The sequence below is a fragment of the Aythya fuligula genome, unplaced genomic scaffold (genome assembly GCF_009819795.1).
Source record: "Aythya fuligula isolate bAytFul2 unplaced genomic scaffold, bAytFul2.pri scaffold_50_arrow_ctg1, whole genome shotgun sequence".
Lineage (NCBI taxonomy): Eukaryota > Metazoa > Chordata > Aves > Anseriformes > Anatidae > Aythya > Aythya fuligula.
This window is the reverse complement of record NW_022473990.1, coordinates 293,732-307,638: the sequence shown is the minus strand read 5'-3', so window position 1 is coordinate 307,638 and position 13,907 is coordinate 293,732. Positions and strand designations below refer to the sequence as shown.

At 56.5% G+C, this 13,907-nt stretch overlaps 1 long non-coding RNA gene across 2 annotated transcripts; it reads right to left on the bottom strand.

Moving 5' to 3' along the window:
• Positions 1-287: 287 nt before the first annotated feature.
• On the bottom strand, positions 288-2,816 carry LOC116501590. Of its 2 annotated transcripts, none has more exons than XR_004254458.1 (4): positions 2,642-2,816; positions 1,851-2,026; positions 990-1,121; positions 288-749 (listed from the first exon to the last, which is right to left on the bottom strand). It is a non-coding gene; the product is annotated as an uncharacterized LOC116501590 (long non-coding RNA). The 2 variants fall into 2 exon arrangements; XR_004254459.1 differs by having other exon boundaries at positions 1,851-2,020.
• Between the last annotated feature and the right edge of the window lie 11,091 nt (positions 2,817-13,907).

Sequence of the window (13,907 nt, the reverse complement as noted above, 5' to 3'; positions counted from 1 at the left end):
CTCAAACCCAGGCTCCCAGTGCCGTGCCCTGTAGGTATTAGAGCCAGCCTGCCCAAGGCACCCAGCGACCCCTTGACTTCTGCGACACAAAGGGGCCACGTCTGCTCATCTTCAACCACCAAAGCTCGTACACAGGCTCTTCACACCGTTGCCTATAGGTATGAGCGCCAGCCTGCCAAAGGAGCCCAGCGACCCCTCTACTTCTGGGACACAGACCGCCCAAGGGGCCAGCTGTGTACATCTTCAACCACAAAAGCTCCTACCCAGGCCCCATACACGCTGTTGCCTATAGGTATTAGAGCCAAACCACCCAAGGAGCCAGGCGATGCCTCTACTACTGGGACACCGACACACCAGGGGGCCAGATCTGTGCATCAGCTGCCAAAGCTCAAACCAAGGGAGGGAAACGGCGGGACCTGAAGCCATCCACGGGGTCTGCGTGTGGGCAAAGAGCCCCAAAAACCTGTAGCAGTTTTTGCTCAGAGTCTCACTCCCTTCACAGAAATCCATCTGACAGAGGACGGCGAGACAGTGGAGGAAAACACAACGATGTTTCCAGCTGAGGGACCTTCTCCACGGCCTCCATGGCCAGGAACCTCCCCTTGCTGGGACAAGAGCTGGGAAGCTGCCCCCAGAGCAACGTGGAGAAAACCTGCACATCCCTGGAGGGGAAAGGAGAGGATGCGACGGCAGCTGGGGAGAAAAAGACAGCACCATTTCCATCCTGCTGGACGCTTTCACAACAGAACCTGCAAGTTAAAATGATTTTTCCAAGTGCTTCTGCTTGTCAAGTAAAATTCTGTACAGCAATTGCGGCACTTCAGACTCACTTGGGTTTGAGGGGGATTCTATTGCTCAAGAATTTCAACTTTTGATGGGAGAGCAGAGTGGGAGCAATTCGCTCAGACACCAAGCGATGGGAGAGAAGAAAGGACGAAATAGGCTCTTTCCTCTAGGAAATAGGAAAGGGGTGTTTAGAGCTGGCTTACCTGAACCATGGCTGAAGGACCGGAGCCCAGTCTCTTGCTCTCCACGTGCTGCTGCCTCAGCACCACGGAGGAGATGGGCATCTGGTTTTGGGGGGGTGTGCGCGTGTCTACCTTCTGGGGACAACTTCCAGGCTGCAAAACATTTAAGAAGTACACCTAAGATTTCCCCTGGGGGGCAGAGGGCGCAAGATGGCTCCGTATCAAGTTCGCCAGCGCTGGGGCTGTGGCTCCAGTGCCAGAATGTGCTTGTGTATATTGGTCAAGGCTGTGCGTGTTTAAGAACTGCTTGTGATTTTGTAGAAGTAGATAAGGAGAACAGAACTCTCCGTAGCAAAACTCACGCTAACTTTTCTCTTTGTAACTGTCAGAACCGTTGGCTGTGACTTTCTCTATTTGGCACCAGGGGTATCCCACCAGCCGATCAAGTCTAACAACACAATGGATCGTAAGTTACTACAATTTTAAAAGGCATTCAGGAAAATGGAGAGAAGACTCTAATCACCGGCCATCATGAGACAAAGGAAGTAAGCAGAGTTTTGCAGAGAGTAAAACAAGACCCAAATCACAACTGATGGGATACACTCTGGATGGTCGCCAACTGCAACTGGGATTTTGAACACCTCGAGACACCCAAGTATTGTTTTATTCCTATTAGTTGGTGTAAGTTTAATACTGTCTTTTGTATTGCTTGTTCGGAATTGGAAGTTGTTACAACGCACGTCCATGTTAGCTTCCTCCACAAACGTGCATGGCAAGCTATGGGGAACATATCATAAAGACCGGGAAGACAAATTTTCGTACTAAGTAAAAGAATTTACTAGATTGTCCAGAAAAGGGGGGAATGCCGTTGTATAAACTCACTTTAGGATAGAGTAAATCTTGTGGTTATAATAATGAGGACAAAATTGACGACATCTTGTGATCTGTCGACCCTCTCTTCTGTTGAAGCATCTTGTTATTAGAAACATCGCGCTGTCTGTCGCCCTTCAGTTCTGCTGGAACTTGAGCTAACTTGAGCCAAGTCGGCATTCCTGTGGCTTGGAAAACAACTGACTCAGCCCCCCCGGCTCCGCCCAAACACCCTCAGGGTTCCCCCCAACACCTCAAGTCCCCATCCACAACACCCCCACAAGAAAATCCTCCAGAGCCCCGCCAAACACCCCCCGGCCACCCCATCCCCCAAAACCCTTCACCAGAGTCTCCACCCCCCCAGACACCCATAACACCCCCCTGCACCCCCAAACTCCCTCCAGAAACCTGACAGGGCCCCCTCAGCTCCCCCCCACAATCCACCAGGAGTCCCCAATCCTCTCAAGCCCCCCCGCAAGCCTCCCCAAACAACCCAAAGACCTCCTGCAGACCTCCCTCCACCAAAACACCCCACGTTCCCCCAGTCCCGTATGTCCCAATGTCCCCCCATGTCGCCTCACTCCCATACGTCCCCTCCATGTCCCCTCGAGCCCCCGCTGTCCCTACCACGTCTAGGCATCCCCAAATCCCATGTCCCACCCCAGCCCCAAGTCCCCCCCATGTCCCCATGTGTCCCACGTCCCCTCCGTGTCCAAATGTCCCCCCAGTCCCATATGTCCCAGTGTCCCCCATGGCTCCACGCCCTCCCCCCCCTCAGGTCCCACCAATCTCCCTCCACCTACGATTCCACTTCTGAGGCTGCTCTGATGTCTCTAATTCTAGGATTCTGGGATTTCTCCTATTCTGCCATTTCTGCCATTCCGCGATTCTGTTCCTATGATTCCAATTTCTCCAAATTCTCCAATTTTAGGACTCGATTGCGCGACTCCTCCGATTCCTCCGACTCTTTGATGTCCTCCCCCCAGCACAGAGGGGCCTGGGCAGGCAGCAGCCTGTTGGTGCCGCCGTCACCGCGGGCAGCAGCCAGCACTGCCCGTGTCACCACGATGTCACCGCGACACGGCCATCGACAAGAGGCTGCGCGATGGGTCCTGCGCCAGCGGTACCGAGATGTTCGGGCAGGAGGAGCTCCCAGGTGGCTGATGCCAGCAAGGAGCAAGCTGCTCGCACCAGGTGGACCACGTTAGACTGCTGGGAGAACAGTGCTATGGAGCACGTCTCTGCGATATGAGGCGTCACTGACCAAGGTGCGAGCACCCCCAGCACTACAGGAGCGCGGCTGAGCCCCGTCTGGGGCTTTCTGTGGGGAGGACCTGGCTCTGTGGTCAACTCGGGGGGTCTCCGTTTGGGGACGGAGATGTGACGGCTCTTTTCCTCTGCCACCAAAACACGGGGGTGGGGGTGCTGGAAGGCTGGCAGCCACCAGAAGCAGCATGTGACCTGATTTTCCTTGCCTTCCAGAGCGATCTTCTATCTGGGATGCTGTGTCAGCCTACATCCGGGAGCACCTCCAGCTGCGCCAGGTGGGTTGGCACCTACGTCGCCCTTGTTCCCCACCCCAAAAGCAGGAAACTCACCCCAAAAGGCCCCACCAAGAGACCAATAGGTATCGCACAAGTGCGGTGTTGCTTCTGGTAGGTTGGTGTGGTATCTCAGGGCTCACCCCAGTTGCTGGGAGCCCCTGGGTCCCCTCAGCCTGGCTCCCAACAGCGGGAAGTGCACAGCAGGGCCCGAAGCACCGTTCCTGGATGAGACCACCTCCGGCTGATCCTTAACCTTCGGCCCTTCCGTTCTCTGCCACTTGCAGGGCGTCCGAATTCCCACTCTTGTCTGCTTTGCCGTTGTTTCTAAACGGGTCGAGGTTGGGAACAAGTCCCTTACGGTGCAGTGGCCCACGTTCCGCCTGGCCAGGAGCCTCATCGTTGCCCACAGCCTCACAGCCGACAAGGAGTACCTGCCAGGTAAGAGGGTGCAGGAATCCCTTGCTGCATGGATCTCAGGTGCTTCTCAGAAGCAAAGCACTGCCTGCACGGAGCAGGTCCCAAACTGAAGCCTTTCTGGGTGACGACTGCCATGAGCAGCACTAGGGAACACGCGGGGAAGGGCCGCTGGTGACCGACTCCATCCCTCTCGTGTCGTTTTCCAGGCCATAAGGAGCTGGAGCCCCTCCATCTCCCTGAGGTGGCTGCAGCTGCCTCCGTGTCCTGGAAGAAGGTGGAGAGCTGCATCCAAGGCACCACGTCCCTCATCTCTCGCAGCCTGGGGAAGGGGGACAACATCGCCCTTGTCCTGAAGGACATGGGGGTGCTCTGCATCGAAGGCACGAGGGTAGAAATCAAGTTCTATCGTGACTTCTTGGAGAGCCTGTCAGAGCAGGGGAGCCTTCAGAAGGCTCTTTTCAAGGTGAGGGTTTTGTTTTCCCCACGGCCTGGGCAGCCTCACACACGGGCAGCAGCAATGCTTGCCCTTGGCCCAGCAAGACCTCTTGGCTTGGAGCTCTTGGCCAGCCTCTTGGGGTGGCCAAGAGCTGCGGTCCTGCTGGCTCCCGCTGCCCTGGGCTCCTTCAGGACCTAGTGGAGGCCAGGCAGAGGACATTTGCCATCTCCTTGCTCCTCCCCTGCAGGTTCCCCAGCTGACGGACATGGTGGTGTCCCGGGTGTCAGCTGTGGCCTCCCTGACCTTCTCTGGCCATGCAATCATCTTCCCCAAGTGAGTATGTTTGTGGCTGTGGCCGCTGCTCGGGCTCGGTAGTGTTTGCTCTTTGCCAAATGTGTCCGTGAGCAGGTGAGCGTGGGGAGTGGTGGTGCCCTGAGTCACGCCGATCTCTTCTTTTGCCAGCTATATAATGGACAAAGCGCCCCAGCTATCACCCGGGGAGCGTCTCAAGGCCCGCAGGGATGACAGGCAGGAGAAGGAACGGGCTGTGTTGTCGTCTTCCAGCCAAGGTGAGAGATACAAAGCGGCTGCTGGCTCCTCTTGTGCCACAGCTTCATGCCAGCTCAGCACAGCCTCTTGTCTCCGGGCCTCCAAAATGGAGCCCTGGTATGTGACGTGCCCAAGGTGCCTGTCCCTGGGTGCTGCAGGAGGTTGGGGATCCAAAACACCCCTAAATTGGCTGTACCCAGCTCCTCTCTGCCAGAACTTGGCCCCCAAACCACGTCACGGCCTAAGATTGAGCCGGCTGAGGCTGGTGCCAAGGAGGGCCGAGGCCCCTGCAGATGGAGGCTGGGAGGGGAGCACAGAGGCCCCTGGGACAGCGCAGGAGGAGGCCTCAGCACCCGGCGTGTCCCGGCTACACCAGAGTCATGGAAATTTGCTTCTGACATCTCTCCTTCCCGATTCCAGAGAAACGGCCTGAACTGCCACCCTTCCTGTCGTGCAGGTGGAGGAATTCTTTTGGCTCTGTCCTTTCGGCAGGCTGCCGCTGATGCCCAAGCTGCCTCCTGCCATAAAGGAGCTTTTGCACAACCAGCTGCAGACAGGAACTGCGCCCAAAACAGAGCCCAGGAGGAAATGGAAACAAGAGCCCAAAACAGCAACCGGTGCAAGACCAGGGCCGGGCAAAGGCTGAAAGATGTGGAAAATGTCAGGAGAGCAAGGGCCAAAAAGCAGCAAAAGCCCCTCCTGAAGTCAGGAAGCTATCCAGCCTGGAAGCCCTGCCAGAGACGGAGCGAGTGAAGCGCCCCGAATCTCAGAAAGCCCCAGGCCCGCTAGAAACACCCATCGTGCCCATGCTGTCCCTGCCGAGCTCGGAGGGCAGCATGCCTCAGGAGCCCAGCGACGACACCGCTACTACTGGGACACAGACGGACCAGGGAGCCAGCTCTTCAAAACTGCAAATGCCAAAGCTCAAACCCAGGCTCCCGACGCCGTGCGCTGTACGTGTGAGTGCCAGCCTGCCCAAAGAGCCCAGCGACCCCTCTGTTTCTGGGACACAGATACACCAGGGGGCCAGCTCTGCGCAACTTCAAGAAGCAAAGCTCCTGCCCAGGCTCTCAACGCCGCTGCCCGTAGGTAAGAGAGCCAGCCTGCCCAAGGAGCCCAGCGATGCCTCTCCCACTGGGACAGACATGCACCAGGAGGCCAGCTCTGCTCAACATCAACCACCGAAGCTCCTCTTCAGGCCCTGCACGCCATTGCCAAAGGCAAAAAAGAGCCAGTCCGCCCAAGAAGCAGAAAATGCCAAAGTTCAAACCTTTGTCCTTGGAGCTGTGCCCTTATCCTATCAGAGCCAGACCACCCGGATGTAGGCTGACACTGCATCCTCAGCCACCAGAGCTCAAACCCAGGCTCCCGCCGCCGCCACCCAGTCCAAGGTGACCCGAGCTTTGATTGCTCGGAGCTGCAAGAACGCCGTCAGAGGTGGCAAAACAGGTGAGTGATCCACATCCCTGTTCCTTTGGGGGCTCAAGCCTTGGAGGCAAGTAGTTCTGGGGACAGTGGGGCCTCTCCAACGAGATCTCAGTTTGGAGCCGGGGGTTGGCTCGATCCAAGAGGAACCTTGGGCTCCTCCATGGCTAGCCTCAAGTCCCTCAAGCTCCCTTCTGTTGCCACAGAGACACAGCAGAGACACGTTATTTGGCAGCATTTAGAAGGCCTAAGGAAGCAGGAGGCTGCTCTTGGCCCGAGAGGAGAGTGTGTGTTTGCAGCTGGGTGCTGGTTTCCAGGCCGGGTGGGAAGAGAGGGGCTTTGTGGGTGGGCCTGGCAGAGCTGAACCCTGCTGCTGGCCGGGTCTGGGGATGGGGGGAGCAGAGGGAGGGAAACGGCGGGACCTGAAGCCATCCGCGGGGCCCGCGTGTGGGCAAAGAGCCCCAAGAACCTGTAGCAGTTTTTGCTCAGTCTCACTCCCTTCACAGAAATCCATCTGACAGCGGACGGCGAGACAGTGGAGGAAAACACAACGATGTTTCCAGCTGAGGGACCTTCTCCACGGCCTCCATGGCCAGGAACCTCCCCTTGCTGGGACAAGAGCTGGGAAGCTGCCCCCAGAGCAACGTGGAGAAAACCTGCACATCCCTGGAGGGGAAAGGAGAGGATGCGACGGCAGCTGGGGAGAAAAAGACAGCACCATTTCCATCCTGCTGGACGCTTTCACAACAGAACCTGCAAGTTAAAATGATTTTTCCAAGTGCTTCTGCTTGTCAAGTAAAATTCTGTACAGCAATTGCGGCACTTCAGACTCACTTGGGTTTGAGGGGGATTCTATTGCTCAAGAATTTCGACTTCTGATGGCTAGCCTTGTTTGGGTAAAGGCTCATCGGTGGCTTTTGATGGCAAACTGCAGGCTTTGATGGTCAGCTTAGTCCAAGTACTGAATGCTTCTGCCCCTGAGCCCCGCATCTGAAACTCGCAGCAAAGAATCAGCTACCGTTTGCTGCTAACACTCTAACCTTACTTAGCTTTCCGTCTTCCCTTGACATTTCTCTCTGTATTTTTTCCCCGGACCTGCTCTTATTTCTTTTTGCTCTGTTTCTTGACTGTGTTTTCGCAGCCCTCTGCACCCTTTCTGTTGAGTGCTTTTTCCTCATCAGCCCCGAGGGAAGTGGCAGAGTTGAGGGCACAAATCTTTTCCTCGCCTATTTCCAGGCTGCTGCCAGCCCACAGCACTGCTCTGCTCGGGGGTCGCTCACGCCACACGCGCCAGCGGCTTTCTTAACGCTCCCCCTGAGGCCTCCTGTCTTCATTTTGCCTCGACTCCCCCCAAATCCTCATCCCAGTGGCGGAAGGCTCTCTCAAGCACCTCTTGGGGCAGGGGAGGACGAGGAGCAGCAGGTGGAGGAGCTCTGTTTCTCCCCCCTCAGTTCTCCTGGAAAAGCTCTTCCTCTGTGCTGGCTTCTCCCCTTCTGCCGTGGCAGTGCCCCCTCCTGCCTCGTCCTGGTGCTTCCCTGCTCTGAGAGATGGAGCAAGGATGTTCTCATCTTGACACCCTCTCAGCCCTCCCTCCCTCCTCTTCTCACTGCTGGCCACTTTGGGAGAGCAGAGCGGGAGCAATTTGCTCAGACACCAAGTGACGGGAGAGAAGAAAGGACAAAATAGGCTCTTTCCTCCAGGAAATAGGAAAGGGGTGTTTAGAGCTGGCTTACCTGAACCATGGCTGAAGGACCGGAGCCCAGTCTCTTGCTCTCCACGTGCTGCTGCCTTAGCACCACGGAGGAGATGGGCATCTCCTTTTGGGGGGTGTGCGCGTGTCTACCTTCTGGGGACAACTTCCAGGCTGCAAAACATTTAAGAAGTCAACCTAAGATTTCCCCTGGGGGGAAGAGGGCGCAAAACGGCTCCGTATCAAGTTCGCCAGCGCTGGGGCCGTGGCTCCAGTGCCAGAATGGTTCCTTCTATGAGCTCACCCGTCACGTTTCGTTCTTAACTGTCCCAGTCCCTACTGTCCCTCAACCCTAACTGCTAACCCAAAGGCCAAACTCAAAATAACCCCAAATCCAAAAAACATGCCAAAACCCAAACCATGAACCTTAACCTCCAACAGGAAGCCCTACCCATAATCTCAACCAAAAACCCAATCCTACACCTTCTAACCCCTCCCCTAAGGATACCTGCCATCCCTCAATGCCAAAACAGAACTCAAGCCTTTCACCCTAACACTTAACCCCATGCATAAACCCCAAACTTAACCCGTATTCTTGCACTCCAACTCTAAATCCCGAAGAAATAATCACAAACCATAATCCCCAACCCAGAACTTTGCCCCTCAACCCCTTTCCCAAACCACTACCCCTAGCACTAACCTCTACCCTAACCCTAAACCCGAACCCAGGGACCTGCAGGCTGGGAGGTGTCCGGGAGCACAGCTGAGGTGGGACCAGCGCCTGGTGACGCTGGCGACGCTGTCACCCTGCCTGGCCACAGCACAGCTGTGTCACCCACCCCAACGGCTCCAGCGACCACAGCTTCCCCCAGCACCTCCCAGTTGGGTGACCCCAAACTGCTGACACACGAGGGCAGTGCAGCCCTCGAGGGACCCAGGTGGGCTGGGACACCACGCACAGGGACCTCAGGACACTCACCGGTGGTCTGGGGCAGGAACGGGCCCAGAACTGGGGGCAGACACCACGTCCTGCCACCACCACCCAGGGGTCCTGCTGTCCCCAGGGACCCCCAGGACCCAGAGAAGCTCCCCACTGCCCCCAGGGAGCCCATCAGCAGCACTGAGGGCACACCCAGCCACGTGCTGGGCTTTCGGAAAGTTTTTCCCTCAAAATCACACAACACAGCACAAACCTCTCACCTGCTGCAGTTCTTCAACATCACTTTTTAACCCCAGCGTCACTGCGCCAACCCAGCCGCAAAGACACCGACGCCACCAGCAGCATGTGGAAACCTCCCCCACCCCCCTATCCCTTGTAGGGAAAATGGTTGCACATCCTGAACAGTTCTCTACGTATTCCTACTGCCAAGCAAAGCCCTGTTCAGTGGAGGCAAAATGGGTCAAGAAAGGGCTTTTCCACTTGTGGGAACTGAAGTGTTTTTGCAGAGTTACATTGTTTAGAAGGAGGGAATGTGGTACTGAGATATGCTTACAGTGATAAGAAAGTTTAGCAGGCGACCTTGTAAAATGCAGACAATCAGACTCCTTAGGACAATTAGGTGAAAATCACGGTGTCAAGTCAGGTAAGTGAAGAAGCATGACCACTTCAAGCAGTAAAAATGTCAAAAGAAATTTGAAATTTAACAGGCCAGCGACTGAAGGCCATGCATTGTTTGTGAAGCATTAGATAGATTGTGAATCTGGATTACCCCCTCAGTGGGGAAACAGGGGAGGGTCCTGCCATCAAAAGGTATATAAACTGTGTTTTGGAACTAGTAGGTGCGCTCTCTCCTGCTTGTGGGGCGTCCGCCATTGCAATCGCGAATAAATTGCTACTTCACTGAGATCCTCGCCTGAGCCTAAGTTATTGGCTACGGAGTGTTTCTCACACACTCATTGCTGACTCGGAAAAGCTCCAGAAGAGTTGGTGCTGGGTATGGACACGGAGGGCTGGAGATGGCAGAGACAGGTTTTGGTTTCTGTTTTCCTCCCCCACAATCACAACTTTTGGCTCCCCAAGGCTGGGGCTGCCCTGCACGGGCATGGGGAGGAGCAGCTGTGGCAGCCGGCAAACGCAGCCACAAATTACCCAGGACAAGCAAAAGCAAAGAAAACCACCCCAAGCAGAACGTGACCTCCTTTCTCACCCGCTCCCTCTCTGCCTTTCTCGGCTTTTCACTCACCAAAACGACAAATGGGGCTTAGCCACGCACCACAGCCTGCGGCTCACGACCAAACCCAGCACATTCGGGTTGTCAGAGCTTTCCAATTCCCCAAACGCTGGCTTCTGCACGCATTTTAGCGGCCCCCCCTCAGCCAGAGACCACCCCCGCCGTTATTTCTGGGGGAGGGCAACTGTAAAGGGAATACAAATGCAAACCAGCGGCACCTCTCCGGCCTCAAAATGGCGGCCGCGCGTCTGGGGAAAGCCTCCGTGAGGGGACGCCTCTGCTCACAGCGCTGCCCCCTGGGCCCCACAACCAAAGCAAAGAAGAACACCGGCAGAAAAAGGCCAAAAACGGGGTGAAAACGGGTTACTGGGCCGGCCGGGGAGGCTGCAGCAGGGCTGCGACGCCTGGACGAGGCGGCGGCGGCTCTTCAGCGCCTCAGCCGCGGCCCGTGAGCGCCGCCATTTGGGAGAGGAGGGAAAGCGGCGGAGGGGGCGATGGGCGGGAAAACCCTCGCCCCTGATTGGCTGGTGATGGCTGGAGGCGGGAAGTGGCAGCCACTCAGGAAGCGGGGCGGGCAGCAGCCGCACCTTGATTGGCTGAGAGCTGCCGCCTCAGCGAGGGCGGGAAGCCTGAGGCGCCTCCGGAGCCTGGGGACCCCCAAAAAGGTACCCCCAAAAACCCCCAGGGGCCCCCCCAACAATTCAGGCCCCCACCCAAAACCCCTCAGGGCTCCCCCCAAACACCCCCTGGCCACCCAACCATCTTCCAGAGCGCCCCTAAACACCCCAGGACCTCCCCAACTCCTCCTAGGCCCCCTTCAGGCCCCCGCACAAAACACCCAGCCCCCCCCAACCTCTCCGTGTCCCCAAAGCATCCCCAGGACCCTCTCGAATCCCCTCATGGCTCCTCCAACCCCCCCAAGAGCCCCTTCGGGCCCCCCAAATGCCTCCAGGACCCCTCCAACCCCCCCCCCAGGACTCCCCTGAACCCCCAGGGCCCTCCCAGATTCCCCCAAATCACCCAGCCCCCCCTGAAACCCCTGAGAGACCCCCAGACATCTTCAGCACCCCTCCCAAAGCGCCTCCAAACCCCCCAAGGGCCCCTAGACTGCCCCCCAAAAGCCTCCAGGACCTCCCCCCAACCATCCCCAAGAGCCCCCCTCCCCCCAAGGGTCCCCAGACCTCCGCCCCGACACCTCACGACTCTCCCACGCTCCGTCAACAACATGGCTGCCCCCCCTTGGGAAAAGCCCCTTTATTGCCCCCAACCGCGGCCCCGCCCCTGCCTGGAAGCGCTGCGATTGGTGGGGAGAGGGAGAAGGGGCGGGGCTTGTGCTTGGAGCGCTGAGCCACGCCCCTCTCCAGCGGAGGGGGGAGAGCCCCGCGGCAGGGGGCGTGGCCCAGCCCCAGAGGAGGGGCGGGGCTCATGCAGGATCAGACCAATCAGGTGAGAGGGGGGCGTGGGTTGACGTGGCAAGGGCTTGGGAGCGGGGGGCCGGAGGGGTGGTTGCTGTGAGCAGGATCTGGAAGCTGCCCCGTGGTTGGGAAGGGCCCCGCTGGTTTGCAGAGCTGAGCCACTAAGCGATGTTGTTTTGCGCCTCTGTGAGAGCAGGTTTAAGACAGGGGAAAAAACGCTGCGCCACACAGCAGCTGCGAGAGTGAGAGGAGCGAGGAAGAGCCTTGCAGGCGCCAAGGGCAGTGAAGAGGGAGGGGGAGGGGGAGGGGGAGAGGTGCTCCAGGCATGGAGCAGAAGTCCCCTGCGGCCTGTGGGGAGGCCCGTGGTGAAGCAGGCTGTCCCCCTGCAGCCCGTGGTGGAGCAGGGTTCCACGCTGCAGCCCGTGGAGGAGCCCACGGTGGAGCAGGTGGCCCTGCACCGACGGAGGCTGCGGCCTGTGGCAGAGCCCTGCCCGAGCAGATTCCGGGCCGGAGCTGTAGCCCGTGGAGAGGAGCCCACGCAGGAGCAGGTGAGCTGGCAGGAGCTGCTGCCCGTGGGGGAGCCAGGTTGGAGCAGTCTGCTCCTGAGGGATGGAGCCCGTGGTACAGACCCCTATCTGGAGCGGTTCTGGAAGAGCTGCTGCCTGTGGGAAGCCCACGCCGGATGAGTTCATCAAGGACTGCATCCCGTGGGTGGTGTTTCCACCCCCTCCCACGATACACAGCCAGCACACAATACTTCTGGAGTCCGTTTCAGTGTCAGTTTCAGGTCCTCAGGTCCTGGCGCTACTTCCCACTTATCCTCGTGGACTGGTCCTTTCACGCGGCTGGCATGAGTCCACCCCTTCTCCGCTGTCGGGACGGCCGTTTCTGTGGTAGGGGCCTTCCCATCGTGGTGTTAAAGACGTCTCTTTCCAAGTCTTAATTAAAACCTTGTCCCCGGGTTTTATCTTGTGAATTGCTGTGTCTAACGGAGGGCGTTGCGCTACCAAACCTTTTGCCCGGAGCTCTATCCGTTGGTTCATGAGTTGTATTAAATAAGGTCTTAACTGGGCATCCTGTAATTGGGGGTGATCAAGTGGCAATTCCAAGCCATAGGGCATACCATATAGCATTTCAAAAGGAGAAATTCCTACCTCAGTCCTGGGCTGTGTCCGTATGCTTAACGGTGCAAGAGGTAAACATTTTACCCAAGAAGCTTTTGTTTCCAGCATTAGTTTAGTTAGTTGTTTTTTAATGTCGCCATTCATTCGCTCTACCTTTCCAGCACTTTGGGGATGCCACGGAGTGTGGTATTCCCAGCTTGTTCCTAGAGCTTTCATAGTCTCTCGAGACGCTTTGGAGACAAAATGAGGGCCTGTCGTGGTTTAACCCGACCGGCAGCTAAACACCACGCAGCCGTTCGCTCACCCTCCCCCCTCCCTCTCTGGGACGGGGGAGAGAAATGGAAAGTGAAGCCCGTGAGTTGAGATAAAGACAGTTTAATAAGACAGGAAAAAAAAATAACAAAATAATAATAACAATAATAATAATGATGATACAATGGTGATAATACGAAAGTAATAATAGTATGTACAAACAAGTGATGCACAATGCAATTGCTCACCACCCGCTGACCGATGCCCAGCCTAACCCCGAGCCGTCCGGCCCCCTCCCCCCGGCTAGCCACCCCTATATATTGTTTAGCATGACGTCAGATGGTATGGAATACCCCTTTGGCTAGTTTGGGTCACCTGTCCTGGGTCTGTCCCCTCCCAGCTCTTACTGCACCCCCCAGCCTGCCCGTTGGCAGGACAGAGCAAAGGCTGAGATGTCCTTGGCTTAGTATAAGCACTGCTCTGCAACAATTAAAGCATCGGGGTGTTATCAGCACTCTTCTCATTCTAAGCCAAAACACAGCATTCCACCAGCTACTAGGAAGAAAATTAATTCTGTGCTAACTGAAACCAGGACATCTATCCACCCCTTATTCCATACCATTTATGTCATGCTCAGGTTACACTCTTTTCCATACATTCTAATTAGTCACCTATAGTAATCATGGTAGTGATAACATACAGTATAATATACTATTTAACATGGTGCAATTCAGTTCATGGGCTATTCTCACCCAGTATTAAATCTCCTTGAGGTACACACCGGACCTCTCCGTTCTTTTGCATCACCCACCAAGTATATCCAGGTCCCTGAGCGAAAACAATTCCACGAATAGGTTTGCCTTTTCCTGAGGCAGGAGTAGCCCAGACTGTTTTACCCAGCATATTTTTTACATGCACTACAGGAACTTTATCCCCATCTACAGTACGTAACAGGTTTGATTGGGCAGGTCCAGCTCGGTTGGTAGATCCCCTAGTATTGACTAACCAGGTGGCCTTTGCCAAATGCGTATCCCAGTTTTTGAACG